The sequence below is a fragment of the Pleurodeles waltl genome, chromosome 5 (assembly GCF_031143425.1).
Source record: "Pleurodeles waltl isolate 20211129_DDA chromosome 5, aPleWal1.hap1.20221129, whole genome shotgun sequence".
Taxonomy (NCBI): Eukaryota; Metazoa; Chordata; class Amphibia; order Caudata; family Salamandridae; genus Pleurodeles; species Pleurodeles waltl.
The window spans coordinates 494526324-494547335 of NC_090444.1; positions in this window are offsets into that span (position 1 = coordinate 494526324).

Genomic DNA, 21012 nt, shown 5'->3' on the forward strand with positions numbered 1-21012 from the left:
TCCAGCCTCCTCCTGCAGAAAAGGCACATGGCGTCTCAGGGCCAGGTTGTACAACATGCAGCATGCCACTACTATCTGGCAGACCTTCTTGGGTGAGTAGCACAGAGATCCACCTGTTAGATGGAGGCATCGGAACCTGACCTTCAGGAGGCCAAAGGTTCTTTCAATTATCCTGCTGGTTCATGCATGTGCCTCATTATAACCTTCTGCCCTCGTCCTGGCATTCCTCACAGGGGACAGCAGCCATGATAGGTTTGGGTAACCAGAGTCACCTGAAAGTATTGAGGTACAACATTTAGCCACACACTATCCTATATGGCCAACACCATACCCATATAGCAACATTTACTGGGTGGCAATCAGGACTCAACTATTAGCCACACCCTGTGTCTCTGTAGTTGGGTCATCACATTTGGGATGCTGCTATTCCTTACGACAAAGGCATCATGCACCAACCCATAATACTTAGCATTGACATGGGAGATGTACTGGTCTGCCAAGCACACCATCTGCACATTCATAGGGTGGAAACTCTTCCGATTTCTGAACACCTGTTCATTCTGACGGGGGGAGGGACAAATGCAATATGTGTTTCATCAATCACCCCAATTCTGTTGGGGATATGTCCCATTGCACAGAACTCGGCCTTCACTGTGGCCAAGTCTTCAACCTGGGGAAATACAATGTAGCTGCACATGTGTTTAATCAGGGCAGACCACACTCTTGTCTGCACTATTGAGAACATTGGCTGTGACATTCCTGCTGCCAAGCCCACTGTCACTTGGAAAGAACCAGTTGCCAGGAAATGGAGAACTGATAGCACTTGCACAAGAGGGGGGATCCCAGTGCGGTGACAGAGAGCAGATCTCAGGTCAGGCTCCAACTGGGCACACAGCTCTGTGATTGTGGCCCGGTCTAGTGTATAGGTGAGGATAATGTGCTGCTAAGTCCACCAGGGGTCTGTACATGGGGTATGTCTCCATCTACTATTCAGCCACAGTTGTAGGAATCTATGGGGCAAAAGAGTGAGGAGCCGGTCACAAACTGAACAATGGAGCTACAACATAACTTTGCATGCTGTTAACTTGTAATGGGTAAGTGTGATTTGTCCAGTATGTCCTAATTTCATCAGTGACGCATCTATTTTCCCGGGCCTGCCCCCGTGAAATGGCATCTGCCTGTCCTGTGTGGAGTGACAGGTGGAAGTAAGGTAATTCTGCTGACACTGTGCCATTGCGGGAGGCAGTCGGGAACCGCTGTGCAAATCCTCATTGGTTAACATTGGGCCCTGTGGGTTACAGTGGCCAATGGTGATGTACGCTGACGGTAATGGTATGCACCGCAGCGGACGTGACCGCCATTTTCTATCTGATCTCTCACTTGCTACCTGATCTTCCACAGGAGAGGACCTACACTGCATGTGCTGATCTGAGTCTGGAACCTACCATGGCACGTGTGACCGGGGAAAGGGCCCCAGCCTTCACTTCGGAGGAGTTGGAGAGACTGGTGGATGGAGTCCTACCCCAGTACGGACTGCTGTATGGCCTCCAGACCAACAGGTGAGTACACTGTGGGCACGATGTATGTAGCATGAATGCATGGAGTGGTGTGTGTGAAGGCCTTGTGTAAGGGGGGGTGGGTGAATGTCCTCTGGGCAGCGTATAGGTTGTGTTCTGGGCCATGTGCGTGTAAATGTCGATGTGAAGGAGGATGGTGGGCCATAATTGAAACAGGCAGGACTATTTGTCTAAATCTATTTTCTGTGTGTGTTTCCGCTGCAGGTCAGCGCCCATCAAAAGAAGGGTATATTGAGTGCCATCGCCAAGGAGGTGCAGACCCTGGGGGTCTATGGTAGGTGGAGCACCCACTGTCACAAACAGTGGGAGGAACTGAGTCGCTGGGCACGGACGACAGTGGAGGCCTAGCTGGTGATGGCCTCCTAACGAGGAAGGGGTGCCTGTCGAACCCTGACCTCCCAATGGCCTGCATACTGGTGGTAACCTATCCTGAACTGGATGGGCGCTTGAAGGCATCACAGCAGCCACAGGGGAGTGAGTACAGTGCCCATCATTACAACTAACGAATGGGAGGGTGGTATCTGGGTTGGGGATGTATGTCAATGGGTGCCCCTAGGCCAGGCCTGACATTGCAGCCTAGGTCCCCTAGTGACTAGGGTTAAGAAGGGCAAATCTTGCTACCTAGCTCGTAGGTATCCCGTACTGGTCAGGGCTGCATGGGTCCCAGGTGTGCTGCAATTGGCGGGGTGTGCCCCTCCCTATGCCTATTTCTCTGGTAGTGCTATGGCATGTTGCATAGTCCTGGTCCCTGTGTGTGAGGGTGCTGTGTATGCCAATGGTGCTGTTGGTGCAGCCATTGACCAAGTTTATCCTTTGTCTCTTCCCTCCCTTTTTATTTTGTCATCCTGTCCTTATGTGCATTAGCATCATCTGGCGGAGGAGCAGAGGCACCGGCGGTGGAGGGAGATGCATCCCACAGGACCCAGGAGGCAGAGTCCACTGACGCTGAGGGCACCAGTGGGATGGAGGATGAGGGGAGCACCAATGGGTGGAGATACCTCCTCCGATGGAAGCTCCCTGGTGGTGGCAGACACTTCTGTGACCACCCTAGCTACAGGTACCACCGCCACCCCGTACCAGCACTGCCCTCCCAGCAGCCCTTCATTGAGTTGTCCGCACCCGCTCACCCAGGAGGGTGGGCATCTCTTTGCCCCAGGCACCTCAGGCACTGCCCCAGTGAGCCCTACTGACCTGAGTGAGGATGGTATTGACCTCCTGAGTTCCATCTCTGTAGGGCAGTCAACCATTGGGAATTCCATCCAGGGGCTGGCAGCCCAGATGCAACAGACTAATGCATTCCTGGAGGGCATTCACCCTGGATTGGCAGCCCAACAGAGATCGATCCAGGCTCTGGCCTCCCCTATGATGACAGCCATTGTCCCTGTTTCTACCCTCCCCCTCCAACTTCCTCTTCCCAATCCCATTCTTCTCAACCCCAACCCATCCCAAGCACACAGGCAAACGAGCATGCACACAAGACAACACACAAGAGTGGTACAGGCAAACACAAGCACCACACTTCATCCGTCAGACACTCACACTAACACAAACCAGATGCAGATACACCAACATCCACTAATTCCAATACTGTCTCCCCGCCTCCTCTTCCACCACCTCCCACCCAGTTCCGTCCACACTCACACCTGCATGCACTACATCATCATCCACTACCAGCATCATCACCACACCAAGCAAAATACACACCTCACTGGCAGACACCTCCATAACGGCCATGCACATGTCCCCTATGTCCTCTCCCACTGTGTCTGTCCCCCCTCCTAAGGTACACAAACACAAGCATTCAAACACACAACAGCCATCCACCTCACCTTCAGGCCATGCACCTGCACCCAAAAGCAGCAGACAGACACCTCCAACAACCACTCCCTCTTACTCCACTCCCATTCCTTCTCCTTCTTCCCGCCCTAATGTCCCTAAAAAACTGTTCCTATCCACCATTGACCTCTTCCCTACCCCTGCCCCATCCTGCACATATGGGCAGGTTTGGAAGAACCCAGCCAAGCACCTCAGCCCCCAAGCCACGGGCCCAGTCGCACCACTCCCACTCGTGGTGGAAAAGGATCCGGGCCACATGTCCTGAAGGTGAAGGAGCCCGCACCAGGCAGCCTAAAGGGAAAGGAGCCTTCCCCAGCTGCCAGAAAGAGCAGGGAGCCTGTCCCAGCAGGCAAGAAGGGGAAGGAGCCTGCCCCAGCTGCCAGGAAGACAAAGGAGCCTGCACAAGCAGGCAAGAAGGGAAAGGAGCCTGCCCCGACTGCCAGGAAGACCAAGGAACTTGCACCAGAAGGCAGGCAGACCAAGGGGCCTGGGGCAGGAACTGTGACAGAGCCCCACCACCAACCATGGTTGTGCAGTCGCCTGAGGTTGCAGGGGATGGGCAGGATCCTCCCCTCCAGCAGCACCACCACCTCCACTGAGCAACCATCTGAGGTTTCAGGGGATTGGCAGGAGCCCCCCCAGCAGCACCACCACTTCCACTGAGCAGCCGTCCAAGGCTGCAGGGGATGGGCAGGAGCCTTCCCCCACCGGCAGCAGTACCACCACTGAGCAGCCATCACCGACGGCGGATGGTATGTAATCCTTCCTCCATGGGCTGCTGTGTGGCCTGCCTCCTGCAAATCCAGTGGGTATGACACCCGCCTGAGAGACTGTGACCTTGCACTCCCCTGGATCAAGAGCACAGGGCATGATGCCCCCTCCAGAATCAATGGGTAAGACACCCACATGTCCAACACTCCCCAGGATCAAGACCACAGGGCACACAGTCCCCTTCAGAACCAGTGGGCAAGTCACCCACTTGAGAGACTGTGGTCTTTCACTCCCCAGGACTAGGCACAGGGCATGTTGCCCCCCCCCAGAGCAAGTGGGCAAGTCAGCCGCTCGAGAGACTGTGGCCTTGCACTCCCCAAGACAAAGCACAGGGCATGTTGCCCCCTCCAGGAACCAGTGGTCTTGTTCCATCTCCCGGCTGAGGTGCCCCTGTCCCCCATCCCCCTGAGGTGCCTGCCTATTTACCAGCTGATGCCCCTGCAGTGTTCTCTCCAAGTTGATGTGGGTGGAATGTGTGGCCTTGGACTTTGGCCTGTGGCCATGTGGCGTACAAACATTGTAGATTGGGCTGTGTCCCTTTTTGTGTACATATGTATATATCTATTATGTTGCCTAACTTACTTTTCATGCTGTGTTCATCTCATTACATTCACTTTCTCAAAATCGTTTTGTCCTGGCTTTATTCATCTGAGTTACGGGGACACATTGTTTTTGTAATGCAGCTGATAGTGTGTATGGTGTTGGGGTGTGTGTGTGTGTGGTGCGTGTGTGTGTCACTGTCGTTTTTCTTCCCCTTCCCTTGTGTGCTAGGTGGCTGGACTCACCGTTGTCAACTTCAACGGCATTGGTGTTCGTGTTGGAGCAGAACATAGAAGATCATGGGGAAGACATGCAGTTCCAGCTCCATGGCGGCGTGGTTGTTCCCTGTGTCTCCAATGGTGAGTCCTTTCACTTCTAAGGTCTTTTTTCACCAGGCTTTTGATGTCATTGGTACCGCCCCGGAAAAGATGGAGGTTTGCAGGGTCATAATATGGTGGGCGGAACATGGACTTCCGCCTGGCTGTAGACGGCTCCCACCTTGGTGGCTGTTGTTTCTGTCCTGGCGGTCAATGTGGTACATTGGCTGTCTTTCAGAGATCTTTCCACCATGGTCCTAATTTGGCGGTAGTTACTGCCAGCCAGTTGGCGGTATTACCGCCACTTTATCAGCGATCACCAGGGTTGTAATGAGGGCCTATGTGTCACAAAGTAACATTTGTCAATAAATTAAACCCTCTCAGATGAAAAGACCTGTGCAGACTCCTCTTACTTTCTCTAATCAGCCTGTTTGGCATAATTTACTTTGATCCTGTACAGCCAATGAAATCTACCCATTCATATAAATAAATATTGGCTGTTATTGACTTATGTTCCCAATTCCTATGGGTTTGTCCAGAAAGTAATACTGATGCCCGAGCAGTCATAAAAGACTTGCAGTGCTTAGTAGCCTAAATGGTGTACATATATTATGTTAAAAAGCGTTGGGTAGCTGATTCTGTTCAGCATACACCCTCAGACACAAAAAAGCATTCAGAGTAGTGCCTCTCCCTACTCTGACAAAGCTACCCTTAAAAGACTATAGCAACAATGATAACTTGAGGCCCTAATGCAGAGACTATCGAGTTTGCTGAGTATTCAGCTTTAGAATAAATGTAAGATCCCATGGAAGAACCTGATGCTTGAATGTCTACAATTTCAACAGACTCAATAAATTATGTTGTTTGCTATGAGTCCCAAACTGTGCCAATATCAGTAGACATGATGCCTTTTCAAGAAATAACACTTTATGAAAATGACTTAAATAGATGATTTACAAACACACTCTACAGTCAAGCAGTGCCATTAAATGATCCTTGCTTATTATCTGTTTCGTGACTGGTTTCTTGTACCACCATGGTCCTACTTCTGTAATGCTATAGAATTGTTCTTCTTTCTCATGTATCTCATCATGGTACTTCTTCTTTTTCTGTTACTGAAAGGACATTTCACTTCCAAGGAAATGGCACCACTATTGGTGTACTGTGTTTGAGAACGGTAACCACATTCTTCTTCTCAGACATCACGATGTGATAATCATGCTGGGAGCATAACTGCAAATCATGTCCTGGGTGGCATTGAGTTCTGGGATGGGAAAGGGTTCAATATCAAATCATGGGACCCACAGAGAATTTGTAATTAACCGGTGTTTTGAAAATTGATTTAAACGATGTAATGATCACTGGTTCTTTTTCTGAGGAATTGGCTATAAAACTGTTAAATATATGACATTGGACTTGCTATCATATGCCATCTCTGACAGTTGAAATCGATATTCAACTGCTTATAATTACTTAGAAAAATATTGTTACGATCATCTTGGGCAACACTACATACACAGTACTAGTTATCTCTCAAACCTATACAATTATACATAGTGGGAAAACTGCCCCCCCACATTTCTTAAAGAAATTGCCTTACTTCAGCAGTGCTCAGAGGTAAAAACCTTCAGTTTTTTATTACTCACAAACACCAGAAAGGTTACAAAAAGATATTATTACTAAAACAAAGTTGACTTATTCCATGAAAGTATGAAACATCTTCCTATAAAAGGCTATGAGTATTGTAAAGAAATCTTTGATAACTAAATTGTTTGGGGAAACAAATTTTGGCAGATTAAAGGAGCCTGCATAATGCCACAAGAAATGACATTTCTCAATAAAACGATCCAGCAAAAGAGTTGTCTAGGATTTGGATCCATGAAAGACTTAAGAACGTCCTATTACAAGCTTTCACTTTGGTAAGCAACATAAATACAAATCCTTGGGCTTCCTAATTCATGTATGAGAACTATTGTTTACATTTCCTGCCTTGTTCAAGACAATCCCACACTCAGAAGGACATCTGGGTGCACAAATCCTCTAGGTTATTCTCTCCTATACAATTCCATAACTTTTCATTGAGCCAGTGTCCCTTTGAAGCCAAGTGTGAGCTGCACATTATCAGCTACACCTGTTTCATTTATCCTAACCCATCACACACTCTTGAACAATGGTTCTTATTTAATACTTGCTACTAAATTTTACAGTGGCAACCCAATGCTAATCATATTTGTTAGCTGTATCAGAGGTAGTGAAATGTTGTCAAATGTCCTAGTATCCTCCTCCTCAAAGGGTACTCAAAAATTTCCCCTGGCCTCGATTTGCCACAGATATGCGTTTTGATAAGTTCAATAAATAAGTTGAATAATTATAGCGGTGCAACATAAATTGAGTTATTTGCTGTATCTTAACTATGTGAAATTACAGCAAAATTATGTGGAATTATGCAGTGAAAGTAACTCAGCCGTTAGCACTATTTTCCAAAATGGACCAGAAGATGCATTTTGTACTAAGAACATAGTGCTAAATATAACAGAACATAAACAACAGTCAGCAGCCTCTTGCACTCTGTTCCTATGATTTTTGGCAGGCATTTTTGCCCCAGATGACTCTGAATTATCTGAGCTGGCATAATTGTGTACATTTCCATGGCTCACATTACAAGAGTAAGACAACTTTACCAAAATTACTCTGATTACTCATATGCAATTAAATAAATTAGTTGAAATTTAGTACATAAAGGGGGTCATTCCGACCCTGGCGGTTGACTACCGCCAGGGCCGGGGACCGCGGATGCACCGCCAACAGGCTGGCGGTGCTTCCATGGGCATTCTGACCGCGGCGGTACAGCCGCGGTCAGAAACGGGAAAACGGCGGTGTCCCGCGGGTTTCCCGCTGCCCTAGGGAATCCTCCATGGCGGCGCTGCCTGGTTCTGGCGGTTTTGACCACCAGAACCTGGCTGGAGGTAACGGGTGTCGTGGGGCCCCTGAGGGCCCCTGCAGTGCCCATGCCAATGGCATGGGCACTGCAGGGGCCCCCTAACAGGGCCCCACCAAGATTTTCAGTGTCTGCCAAGCAGACACTGAAAATCGCGACGGGTGCAACTGCACCCGTCGCACCCCTTCCACTCCGCCGGCTCCATTCGGAGCCGGCATCCTCATGGAAGGGGGTTTCCCGCTGGGCTGGTGGGCGGCCTTCTGGCGGTCGCCCGCCAGCCCAGCGGGAAACTCAGAATTACTGCAGCGGTCATTTGACCGCGCAACGGTATTCTGACGGCGGGACTTTGGCGGGCGGCCTCCGCCGCCCGCCAAAGTCAGAATGACCCCCAAAGTCTTTTGACTTGCAGACATCCCATTTGGTGCTGGAAATTCCAACTGTCCTGCAGACCCAGAAATCTACTTGTTTTGCCGACTTTGTGCACAGTATCTTCAATTCATTGTCGTTAGACCACTGCCTGCTATTACATTGTTTTTTTAACATTCTCAAAGGGAAAGGAATCGCATGGGGATGCCATCCCATTTCATTTTTTTAAAAAATTTGGAACTTAGTCACAACACACTAATTCATGCCACTGTAATTCAGTATTTGGAAGGGTCATCCTAAACATGCCCCTTCCAAATGCCTAATCGCGAACCCAATTTGTGATTGAGTAGAATCACAGTTTGGTGTCTGTCCATAAAAAAGGATTTTCTGGTTGCAAATGGCCTGATTCTGTGAATCAGACTATTTGGGATATCACAAATACATTGCACATCTAGGTGTGCTGGAAAACTTAGAGCACTAACTAGCTACATTATAAATGAGGTATGCACTTTTAAAAAACATGTAAATATCAAAGAGCCAAAGAAAGCATTAGGAAGTGTTAATGAAAATAGCAACATTTCACATATGCCCATGGGGTGCCATTGCTCAGGGTTCAACCATTTAGGTCTATTGAGAATATACAAAGAGAGGACAGGCTGAAAAACTTACATTGAATTTCATTCTTTTTTATCAAGCAATGGGCCCTTAATTTATTGTTATTTATATTATTTATTAATATTTTATTGATGTATTTATTTTATAATGAGCTTCTACACCCAAAATGTTTTAAGAGGCTAACAAAAACAAAACAAGAGAGACTAAAAAAGTGACAAGGTGCCACTAAAAGAAAAAGAGCATAAGACACATGAATTAACAAACAGTAAGCCAGATGTCATATAGCTGTTTTGATGACAGACCAGGCAAAGAATTCCACAGTTTAGCAGACTGAACTTCAAAATGACAACCCACTCAAATTCCCTTTAAAACACCAATATTTTATCTTAATAGAAATCCTCCACAGAGATATGTTACCAAAACGTTCAACCTAGAATGGTGGTCCAAAGCCCAGTTGGGCCTTTTGCACCACATAAGGTAACATGCAAATAACTTATTCATGTGCAGAAAGTGAGTGCAGCTTTCAATGCACAGGCACAATAATTCTAACATTCATACTTTGTTGGTTTAGAATCTGGAAGGATGGTCTAAGGGGCTCTTTATGAGTTTGGCGATACAACCGCCGAACTGCGAAATCTGAGGGGGTGAGACAGCCTTTCCCCTCATCGCATTACAATGTTTCCACCAGGCTGGTGGAAAAGAGTGCCAAAGCATTGGACTCAGATCCCTTAAGGGAGCCAAGGTCAATGCTGTCACACAAGGTTCATCGACTCGAGGGTGCAGGCAGGGGGGCTCCCAGAATTGACTTTCCACCAGCCTTTCCATGGAGGTTTCAGGCTGGTGGAAAGTGGACTTGTGATCAGCATAGTGGTGCTGCCATGGGCATAGCCATGATCATGGCGGTGGTGGCAGTCCACTGGCTGTCTACCATGGCTGTAATCTGGCAGTCACACGACCAGGGTGTGTTGGTCCAACCACCACTGCAAGTTTGGCAGTCTTCAGATCGCCAAACTCATAATGAGGCCCTAAGTCACTGGAAATGTACTATATTTTCATGTGTTCAAGGACTTACAGAAGCTGGATGGAAGCTATAATTTCTAGAAAATACTATATACCAGTAGAATACTGAAGATTTAAACACAGTTCACATAATCTATCTGAATAAGGGAGGTTGAGTTACTATTCAAGGAGAATGTTTATGCAAGCCATAATTGCAAGTACCAGTTCATCTTTAGCATCAACAAATATAATTTCCGGGTGTAGGGGTGCCCTGCACAATCTGTGTTTGTTGGATTTAAACTCTTTACAATTTTGTTGATTTTGCTTGGATCACTTTATGAAATTTAAATACCGTGCAACTACTCCTCAGAGGTAAGGAACCAAAGCTACCAGGCACAGCTTCAAAATGCTTTCCGAAACAGTTATCGCATCAGACAGATCAGTACCTCCTAATGATGAAAGAAAGAATACCCATTTTTGCTAACCAGTTAGGTAATAGTCAGCCAACTCCAGGAGCTGAGTTAGTGTTGTCAATAAGGTTTGTTGAGCAAAGGGGATATTGACCACAGATGTTTCAAAGTCAATGACCTGCATTTGTCTTTACTATTCAGCCATATGGCTTCATGATTATTTGTATTGTAACATTTATAAAAACTAGCAAGGCTTACTCAAATAGATCACATTTTTGGGAGGGTGGAGGCGTACTCCAAATTCACAATATATTTTTATTTTCAAAAACAAAATCCCAAATCTTGTGTAAACTAAGTGAATTATTCTGTTTCAGTGTACAGATGTAAGAGTTATAGAAAGAGTTCAAAAGTGAAGTTTAACTGTACTATGAAATATAGCATGACAAGTATGAATACAAACACTATGATAAGAGTCAGTATTGTCTCAGGATAGTGTATGTGGCTGATGTAATTGTGCTCCATTTCATCACTGGCAAGACACTGCCCAACCACAATAATGCAGCCATCAATCTAGCAGCAGATGTGAAAAAAGAAGGCAACTAGTCTATCATACATCTGCAAACTCTGACCACTTTCTGTGGCCCACAATAGGAGTATGGATGTGGCCAGAGATCAGTGTTCATGTCTACATTTAAGCCCCATTGTATTGTGATTGTGTACAATGCACAGTCTTGCACACAAATAGCAAGAGGAATATGCCTCTCAGGATGATTGTTTGTTGCCCCTTCCTGAACACAAACAATCTTATCCACAACACAGGCACCCTTGCACAATAGTGCAAGGGTACTGTGTTGAAGCTAGGGAGCATATTGTGCAAGAGTGCAGGCAAAAGGCAGGAATGTGCCATACTATGTTAATGTTATGTTAAGCTCATTCCTGCCCTTTCCCTATCACACAGCATAGCCAGGTGGCATGCTGTGATGTGTGACTATTTGATTAATATGCTTTATGACATTTCATAAGATATGGTTCTATTCTAAATGGTCTCCATCATATATAAATACATGCAGTGGGTGTTGGGGTGATGTGTGTGCATTGTGTTGTAATGAGAATAAGTGGGTGTGTCCGAGATGCCATCCTCCAGATGCACATGCAGCATCAGTGTGAGATGGTATAACTTACCTATGTGTTCCCAGGCAGGTCGCTCCCCTCACCGCCACGCAGCCCCTAGTGTGACCGCTCTCGCTGCCGTGCGCGGACTGCCTGTGCCTGCCTTCTGTGACCGAGCGCCAGTGTCCTTTCTGATTTTGTGCCCCGAGTGCCTGTGTCCGCTTTTTTTATTCTGTACCCCGAGTGCCTGTGTCCCTGGTATTGTTGCCCTGATTTGTTCTCCCTTGCTTTTGTTGCCCTGACTGTGCTCCCTTTTACTTTCTGTTCCCTCGTCTCGCCGCGTCACCCCCTCGCCTCCCGTTTTCCCACTGCCGCATCCCGGTAGCTCCGCCCCCATGCAACCCATTGGCCGCCCCGCTCCCACCTCCCAGCTGCTCCTCCCTCCCTCTTCCCCTCATATGGAGGCCGCGCTGCGGTAGAGAGAGCGACCTCTGACCCTGGTTCCCAGGCAGGTCGCTCCCCTCACCGCCACGCAGCCCCCAGTGTGACCGCTTTCGCTGCCGTGCCCTGACTGCCTGTGCCTGCCTTCTGTGACCGAGCGCCAGTGTCCTCTCTGATTTTGTGCCCCGAGTGCCTGTGTCCGCTTTTTTTATTCTGTAACCCGAGGGCCTGTGTCCCTGGTATTGTTGCCCTGATTTGTTCTCCCTTACTTTTGTTGCCCTGACTGTGCTCCCTTTTACTTTCTGTTCCCTCGTCTCGCCGCGTCACCCCTCGCCGCCCGTTTTCCCACCTCCGCGTCCCGGTAGCTCCGCCCCCTTGCACCCCATTGGCCGCCCCGCTCCCACCTCCCAGCTGCTCCTCCCTCCCTCTTCCCCTCATATTGAGGCCGCACAGCGCCCGTGCCGCTGGCGCGCCGAAGGCGTACCAAAGGCAAGCCCGCCAGCGCCCGTCCGCTCCTGGACCGCGCCCAGCGCCAGACCCCCTGGCCCCCGCCGCTGCCAGCCTACCCGCCGGACCTACGATGCCGCCACCCTCCTCGCACTCAACACCAGCCGGATCCCCGGGTGCTGCCGAGCCGCCCCAAGACGAACCCACGGACCCTTCGCCTGCCAATCCTGCAAGTTCTCCTGCATCCGGACCCGCACCGCACCCGTCAAGCCAAGCACCAGCAGCAACCACCTGAAGTGCATCCTGCTCAACACCCGCTCCATCCACAGACACGCCGTGGAACTCTGGAACCTGCTCGACACCACATCTCCAGACATCGCCTTCCTCACAGAAACCTGGATGAACGCCTCCTCATCGCTCGACATCGCCATCCTGGACGGATACAAGATCACCCGGAGGGACCGCGTCAACCAGACAGGAGGAGGCATCGCCATGGTCCACAAGAACACCATCCGCATCACGACCAACTCCGACGACACCCTCACAGCCGCCGAACATCTTCACTTCCAGATACACACCGACCCCAAGACCACACTCAGAGGCACCCTCATCTACAGACCCCCAGGACCCTGCACACAATTCAGCGAAGACATCGCAGACTTCATCAGCCCACACGCCCTCCCCTCCGCTGACTACATCCTCCTAGGGGACCTCAACTTCCACCTGGAGAACAACAACGACAACAACACCACCACCCTGCTGGACAACCTCGCCAACCTCAGACTCAAGCAACTGGTGAACACCCCCACCCACTACGCCGGACACACGCTTGACCCAGTCTTCTCCTCCAGCAAGTACATCTCCTTCAGCCACTCCACCGGACTCCACTGGACAGACCACAGCTGCGTCCACTTCAGCTTCAGAAGAACCACGACTCACCACCACCCACAACAGGCTCCCTGCAGGAGCTGGAACAAGATCACCACCGACCAGCTCTCCACATCACTGAGCCAGAACCCCCCCCGCCAGCTCAGCGGACCCCAACCAAGCAGCCAACAACCTCACACAGTGGATCACCAACTGCGCTGACAACCTCGCACCTCTGAAAACCCATCCCATCAGGCCCAACAGCAAGAAAGCCTCCTGGTTCAACAACGACCTCAAGAACTCCAAGAAGAACTGCCGCACCCTCGAGAAAGCCTGGCGAAAAAACCCGACTACAGACAACATGAACGCACTCAAGCACGCCTCCCGCAAACACCACCAGATGATCCACACCACCAAGAAGACAGCATTCAAAGAACGACTAGACAACAACGCACACAACAGCAAGGAACTCTTCAGCATCGTCAAAGAGCTCTCCAACCCCAGCGCCGGAAACAACGACATCACTCCCTCACAAGACCTCTGCGACTCACTCGCCTTGTTCTTTCACCGCAAGATCGCCGACATACACAACAGTTTCGGCGCACAGACCATGCACCCAACCACCAAACCGACACCCCCCAACACCACCCTCCACGCCTGGACCCCGGTCAGCACCGAAGACACCATCCATACGATGAACACCATCCATTCCTGATCACCAACCGACCCATGCCCCCACCACGTCTTCAACAAGGCCGACTCCATCATCGCACACCATCTCCGGGACATCATCAACTGCTCCTTCAACACCGCCACCTTCCCGGAGAGCTGGAAGCATGCCGAACTCAGCGCCCTCCTGAAGAAACCATCAGCAGACCCCACCGACCTCAAGAACTACCGCCCCATCTCGCTCCTCCTGTTTCCGGCCAAAGTCATCGAGAAGACCGTCAACCGACAGCTAGCCGCCTTCCTCGAGACTAATGGATCCCTCGACCACTCGCAGTCCGGCTTCTGAGCCAACCACAGCACCGAGACTGCCCTCATCGCAGCCACTGACGACATCCGAGCCCTGCTCGACAACGGGGAAACAGCGGCCCTCATCCTCCTGGACCTCTCCGCAGCGTTCGACAATGTCTGCCACCGCACCCTAGTGCAGTGCCTCAGCAACATCGGAATCCAAGAGAAGGCACTAGAGTGGATCATCTCGTTCCTCGTCGGAAGAACCCCAGAGAGTCCGCCTCCCCCCGTTCAGATCCAAGGCCACCGAAGTCATCTGCGGCGTACCACAAGGATCATCACTCAGCCCCACCCTCTTCAACGTCTACATGAGCCCCCTCGCAGCCATCGCACGCCAACACAACCTCAACATCATCTCCTACGCCGACGACACCCAGCTGATCCTCTCCCTCACCAACGACCCAGCCACCGCCAGAACCAACCTGCACAAAGGGATGAAAGACGTAGCCGAGTGGATGATGAACAGCCGCCTGAAACTGAACTCGGACAAGACGGAAGTCCTCATCCTTGGATCATCACCCTCTGCCTGGGACGACTCCTGGTGGCCCCCTACCCTGGGCAGCGCACCCAAACCAACGGACCACGCACGCAACCTGGGCTTCATCCTGGACTCCTCCCTCTCGATGACCAGACAAGTCAACGCCGTCTCATCATCATGCTTCAACATCCTACGCATGCTCCGAAAGATCTTCTGATGGATCCCCACCGAAACCAGGAAGACGGTCACCCAGGCACTCGTCACCAGCCGACTGGACTACGGTAACACCCTCTACACCGGAACCACGGCCAAACTACAGAAAAGACTCCAACGCATCCAGAAGGCCTCCGCACGCCTCATCCTTGACATCCCCCGACACAGCCACATCTCCGGACACCTGAGAGACCTGCACTGGCTCCCCGTCAGCAAGAGAATCACGTTCCGTCTCCTCACCCACGCACACAAGGCCCTCCACGACCTGGGCCCCAGGTACCTCAACAACCGCCTGACCTTCTACACTCCCACCCGCCAGCTACGATCGACCAGCCACGCCCTCGCCGCCGTGCCACGCATTAGAAAAGCCACCATGGGAGGAAGATCCTTCTCCTACCTGGCAGCCAAGACTTGGAACTCCCTCCACATCCACCTCCGTCTGACCCAAGACCACCTCTCCTTCAGGAAGCAACTCAAGACCTGGCTGTTTGAGCAGTAGCGGTTCCCCCTCTCCCAGCACCTTGAGACCCTCCGGGTGAGTAGCGCGCTTTACAAATTTCTTGATTGATTGATTGATTCACTGAAAAGGCAGTGTGCACATTAGTGAAGCAGCTTCTAGCATGGCAGACAGTCAGCAGATTTTCAGAGTGCCATCAGTGTCAGCTGTGGACAAATGTTCCCTATGATGATGTGGCTGAGGTGCCAAATGAGTACACTCCATGGCCCCTAAAATAACAAGGAAGTGGACAAAGACATAGGATTGCCTCACCTTTGTTTGCCCTTCGTAAATACTCCAGAGAGTGTGGCATAGAGATGAATTGGTAAGCTCTGCTAATGATGCATCTCAGTACTTGATTCAAGTCTCATGACTGGATTGCCTTTGAGATGCTTACATTGTCAGAAGTGACCCACTGTTTAGACCTATTGGCCATAAAACAGGGTGCAGGCAATATTTCAACACGGGCATAGATATCCTGGGAGCAAGATTAAGGTGAATCAAACTCCTGCTCCCACTCTGCAAAGATGTCAAAGATCACCTGAGATGGGACATAGTTTCCTGCATTTACTGCTTCTGTGGACATGCTGAAGATGTTGATCATTTTCAATTAAATACATGAATGTAGCTATAATCTTTAAAAAGAGGGCAAAACATATTTGCTTCTTTCATTTTCATGTTTTTCCCTATACTTATTTCCTTCCTCCATTGATTACTATGAAGGTGTGCAACATGAGCACTGGATAGTCATAAATGATGTTTGTGCTTACTCCAAAGTTTCAATTGGTTACATTTGAGTCTCTTTTGTTGCTCTTAGGGCTGTAATAGAAGTAGAAGTGGATTTTGTCAAAGGCATTTTGCTTACTCTTTTGTGGACTTGTTTTTGTATTTTGTCACTATACCCCTTCTTCAATTTCCGTAAACTTCATTCATTTTGTAGTAATTATCCCCCATTTTCAAGCCACTCTTCCTTGACACTTCCACATTTACTACAAAAATATATACCTACATAAGCAGAGATCACCACATGCATAGCACTGATGTCCACAGTGAAAAGATAGGAGAATTGGAGGCAGAGATGTTTAGCAGGAGGTTTGTTAATGGCATTCTTTGACAGTAAGAAGTACAAAAAAGCAGCATGTGAATCAGGTCCCACAGCATTCTGGCTCTGAAACAAAAGTCCAGATCCTCATATGGTATGACGAGACACATCACATGAAAGTGAACAAATCTGAAGATCCATAAAAAGGCAATGAGTTTCTTAAAATGAATATTCCACATTTCCTTTGCAACAACTTAAGAATGCCCACTGTCAGTTCTACTTCTTTATTTTGCCATTATTGCCCTCTGTTTGTGTAATCCATCATTCACCCAGCATTCCTCCATGATGTAGATGTTAACAATTGTGAAAAACCCATGTGTGCAGATGGTGACACAGTTTTGATTTCAGGACTTCATTTAGAGATGTATGTTAACTGTATGCTTGGAAAAATGTGGGAGATGTCTTATCTGCACTTTTATCTTTTCCCACTGGTGGTTCTGAAGCCAATTCTGTCATCAGAAAAACCCATGCAGCACATCCAATGAAAACCTTTCTATCTTAGTCAAGTAAACAGTGGTAGTCCCAGGCACAAATATCTCCCATTCACCGTAAAAAAAACTCCCAACATTCAGGACATTAATTACAAATTTAATGAGAAGGACCTCTGCTTTCAGAACCCAGTCTAAATATAATATAAGGAAGGACAGGTCTTGCACAACAGCATAGTGATCATTCCTCGAAAACTGTCCTGCCAGCATGGCATGCTGCTCCCCCACCCCCAAGATGGCTCCTGCCATTGAAGAAACAGACACTGCAAAGTAGAAATATAATTATATTAGATATGTAACTGTAAATTTTGGTGGTCACTCACAGCTAGGATGGCAGTGAAAAAAAAGGGCCTTATTTAAAGTTTAGCTGTTGCGATAGCCTGTCAAAACGTGAAGAAGATCCCAACCATTGTATTACAAGTGCCTTAGGCTAACATGCACATGTTATACAGCCTATGGGACAACCACTACATTTGTGTTGGAGTATCCCACCTTTCTAAATCTAAATAACTCCTGTTGCTAATCAAATCCTCTGCCTATATTTCTGGGCATGCAGCTGAATAATTTTGATCCACATTTGGGAACAACTAAAGAGATCAACATGCAAGGCACTTAATAAAGAATAACATCACAAAAAATACATTATTGTCCAAAGATATGCTGTAGTGGAGTAATTCATGCTTGGCTCAGCAATGATGTTCTGCAAAGCTCAAAATCCACCAGTGCTATGGCCTTCCATCTCCCCACCTACATCCTACGGCATAGTGAACCCCAAAATATCATTGGAAAGACTGCTTGGCAAGTGTTGTACAAGCACCCTCTAAGTGTCAATGGATCCAAACACCTTTCTGCACAAGGATTGCAACTGCTAGTGATCAAATGTAAACATACCTGGTATTTACCATGTGTGATAAAGACCACACCTCTGGATTTTTCCTCTGATATGTTTTGGTACACCCTAATGTTGCGTAGAAAAGCCCTAGTAAATACTAGTACAAGGGTTTAGTGGTGCCTAAAAATACCATGTTTTGCTCATTTTCCAGGTCTTAACTTGTAATTGATATTTACTGCAAAGAAACCTTATCTCTGACATCAGTGAGCACCTTTTTAGGGACGAGCCTGCGTCGCATGCGCTAGCGCATGCGTTTCACTTGTGAGACGCTTTAGGAGTTAGAAAAGGGCTCGAAGCCCCGTCCGTGTCACGTCAGTGTCTTTCATTGGTTCGTGGGCTTGCCTGTTAAAATCTGTTCACTTTCATTAGTGGAAGGCACGCATACGTCATGCCTTTTCCGGTGGTTAGCTCTCCTCATGCAAGGCTTGCTGTTTCCCATCAGATTTGTGGAGTACTTTTTATGTTTTTTTCGCAGCGCGATCTCGTTTGGCAGAAGTCGAGCGCTTTGCATAACATCGACCCTGTTACACAGTTATTTACACTTTTGCCGGTTACATAGATAATTGCACTTTTGCCGATAGGTTTCACTACTAGTGAACTATAGCAGCGCAATTGTGCTGTTTATTTCCATTTTATGTGGCAAGAAAAATCTGGTTGTGAGTTTACAACTGCTACTAGCTGTAACTCGGAGAAATGCAAGACCCTATTGCATTGCAAATGCTTGTTCTATATGTGTGAGCTATCCTCACTAACGTGATTTCACCAGTGAATGTCATGTACTTCTAGCTGTTTAGTAAACGGTAGCTATTGTCAGTGTTGCGATTCGCTCTGTGTTTTTGCAAACTTTAACTAAACTAAGGCCCTCATTAACAAGGGCATTGCATCACCGAAACGTCACTTTTACCGACATTCCGGTGGCACAATGCCATGCTCCATTTTTATAAAGCATCACTGAGCCACTTTTTGAAGCTAAACGCCCCTTTGTAAATATGGGCGCATTCAGATGCATCACTTTGCGTGAGAGGGGATGCAATGGGCACTGCTGTGTGCGTTCTACTGCAACACAGATTGTATTTTGATGCTGCCCCAGATTTCCGTGGATTTGTAAACCTGAGACAGTGCCAAAAATGAATGCCACCCCAGGTGTGGCATTAGCATGGCGCAACAAGGAGAAGTATTTCTCCTTGTTTTTGTTTTCCTATATATGTGCTGCATTCTGTGTTGGTGCTATGCAGCTAATTTTATCAGCAGCCCTAGAGGGAACATAGGGTGTGCCATATTGTGTTAAATATGGCGCATCTCTGCTATTTTGAAGTGATGCAATGCAGCTCTGCCAGTTCTTGTAAAGCAGGCCCTATATGTTTTCTTGTCATATTCTGTGTATTGCACACTGCACTGTGGAGTTAGAAAATCGCAACTACTCGTCAAGTTGAGCTTTTGCAAGCATTTCTGTGCATAATTCCTACAATGTGATGGACTTTGTAACGTCAGTGCCTCACTACTGAGATGAGTCTGTGTTGATTAGTTGACACTGCTTATATTCTTTTTTTATATCGCTTTAAATATACAAATTTAACATGAACACAATAAACTGCATATTTGGTATATAATAACATTGGATAATTTAGGCTGGTCGTTTTCTGACACTATTTTGCGCTTGTTTTATTCTATTGGCTCAATATTGGACAATACTAACTATGACTTATGAGGTAACCTTGTTCAACATTCAGGATCAGCTTGCATAGAGGAGGAAAAATATAGGGCCTGATTTAGATATTGGCGGACAAGTTACTCTGTCATAACGGTGAAGGAGTAACACGTCCGCCAATATCTAAATCAGGTCCGTTGTAATGTCTATAGAAATGTCGATTTATTTAAACATAACCTGAACCAGTTTGCTTATAAGAAGCATCCTGTCTAATCAGATGGATGTGTGGCGATTATAAGTGTATGAGTTGAGGGTAGTTAATTGACAAGCTTTCAGTACGCTAAATATTTAACAAATGCAGGTAAAATAAAACCTTAATTAACACCTCCTTATGCTTTATTCGTTGCAATTTGCAAAATCTTCAAAAAAAAGCCCTCCCTGTGATTAAATACTGATTTACTGTGAACAAAAAACAACGAAGAGGCTTCTGTGAAACTAGCTGACACAAATATGAAAAACAAGCAATTTGAATGTCTTACTTATTGTATGTGAAATATAAAAAATTGTTTAATTGGCAAAAGCATTGGACTGTTAAGTAGAAATTGGCGAGCTAAGGATATGTATTAGACAATCAAAAAATGATGATTTATGATTTACTGTTGCTTTTAGCAGTTCAATTCAGCTTGCATTCATTATTCATCACTGTTGCCACTAAGAATAATTATGTGCATTATTCCCATGGTTGTAGGGTTTCTTAAAAAATTGAACATCACCATCTTTGATGTGGGAACTAATAGCCGATATATGAAAAAATTGGTAAGGAGAACAATTTAATTTGCAGCTAAAGTCACAAGGGCCTGATTACTAGTCGGTTGAAGCTTATTCCATTCCAGGATACCTTTCCATCCAGTCATGACAGGCATGGTGTTCTTGAACTGAAATTATTTGGAGCAGTAACAACACCTCGCCCAATTTTATTGACATTAAACTTGCCTAAGGAATGAGCTGCAAGAGCATCCGAGGTTTGACTCCCGCCCAACCCTCCCTCCCCAGCCGACTCCCTCCTAAAGGCAGCCACACTTCGTCTCCTGTCCCCTGCCAGTTTCCTCCCCCCAGTACCCGCCCCGATACTATCTGCTCGGAGCAGATAGTAAAGGAGAATGTGGGGAATGTGTAATTACACTCAGGAAATATGCTCTGCATTTCGACAACCCATTTCACGGGCATTAACCAGTAAAGGGCAGCTTTAGCTGCAGAGATATTTACAAGAAGTGCCTGTTTCCAAAAACTTGGGATCTCAACACCAAAATCTATTTAGCTCGCTCGTATTCAAAGCTTAAGTGGGTATTTTGTTTTTATTTCACAAATATGTTGTTTAGGCCATAGTATGTTCTAATGATTTTTACTGTGTTTGCCATGCTCCGTTTAATTGTTCATAGTTTTA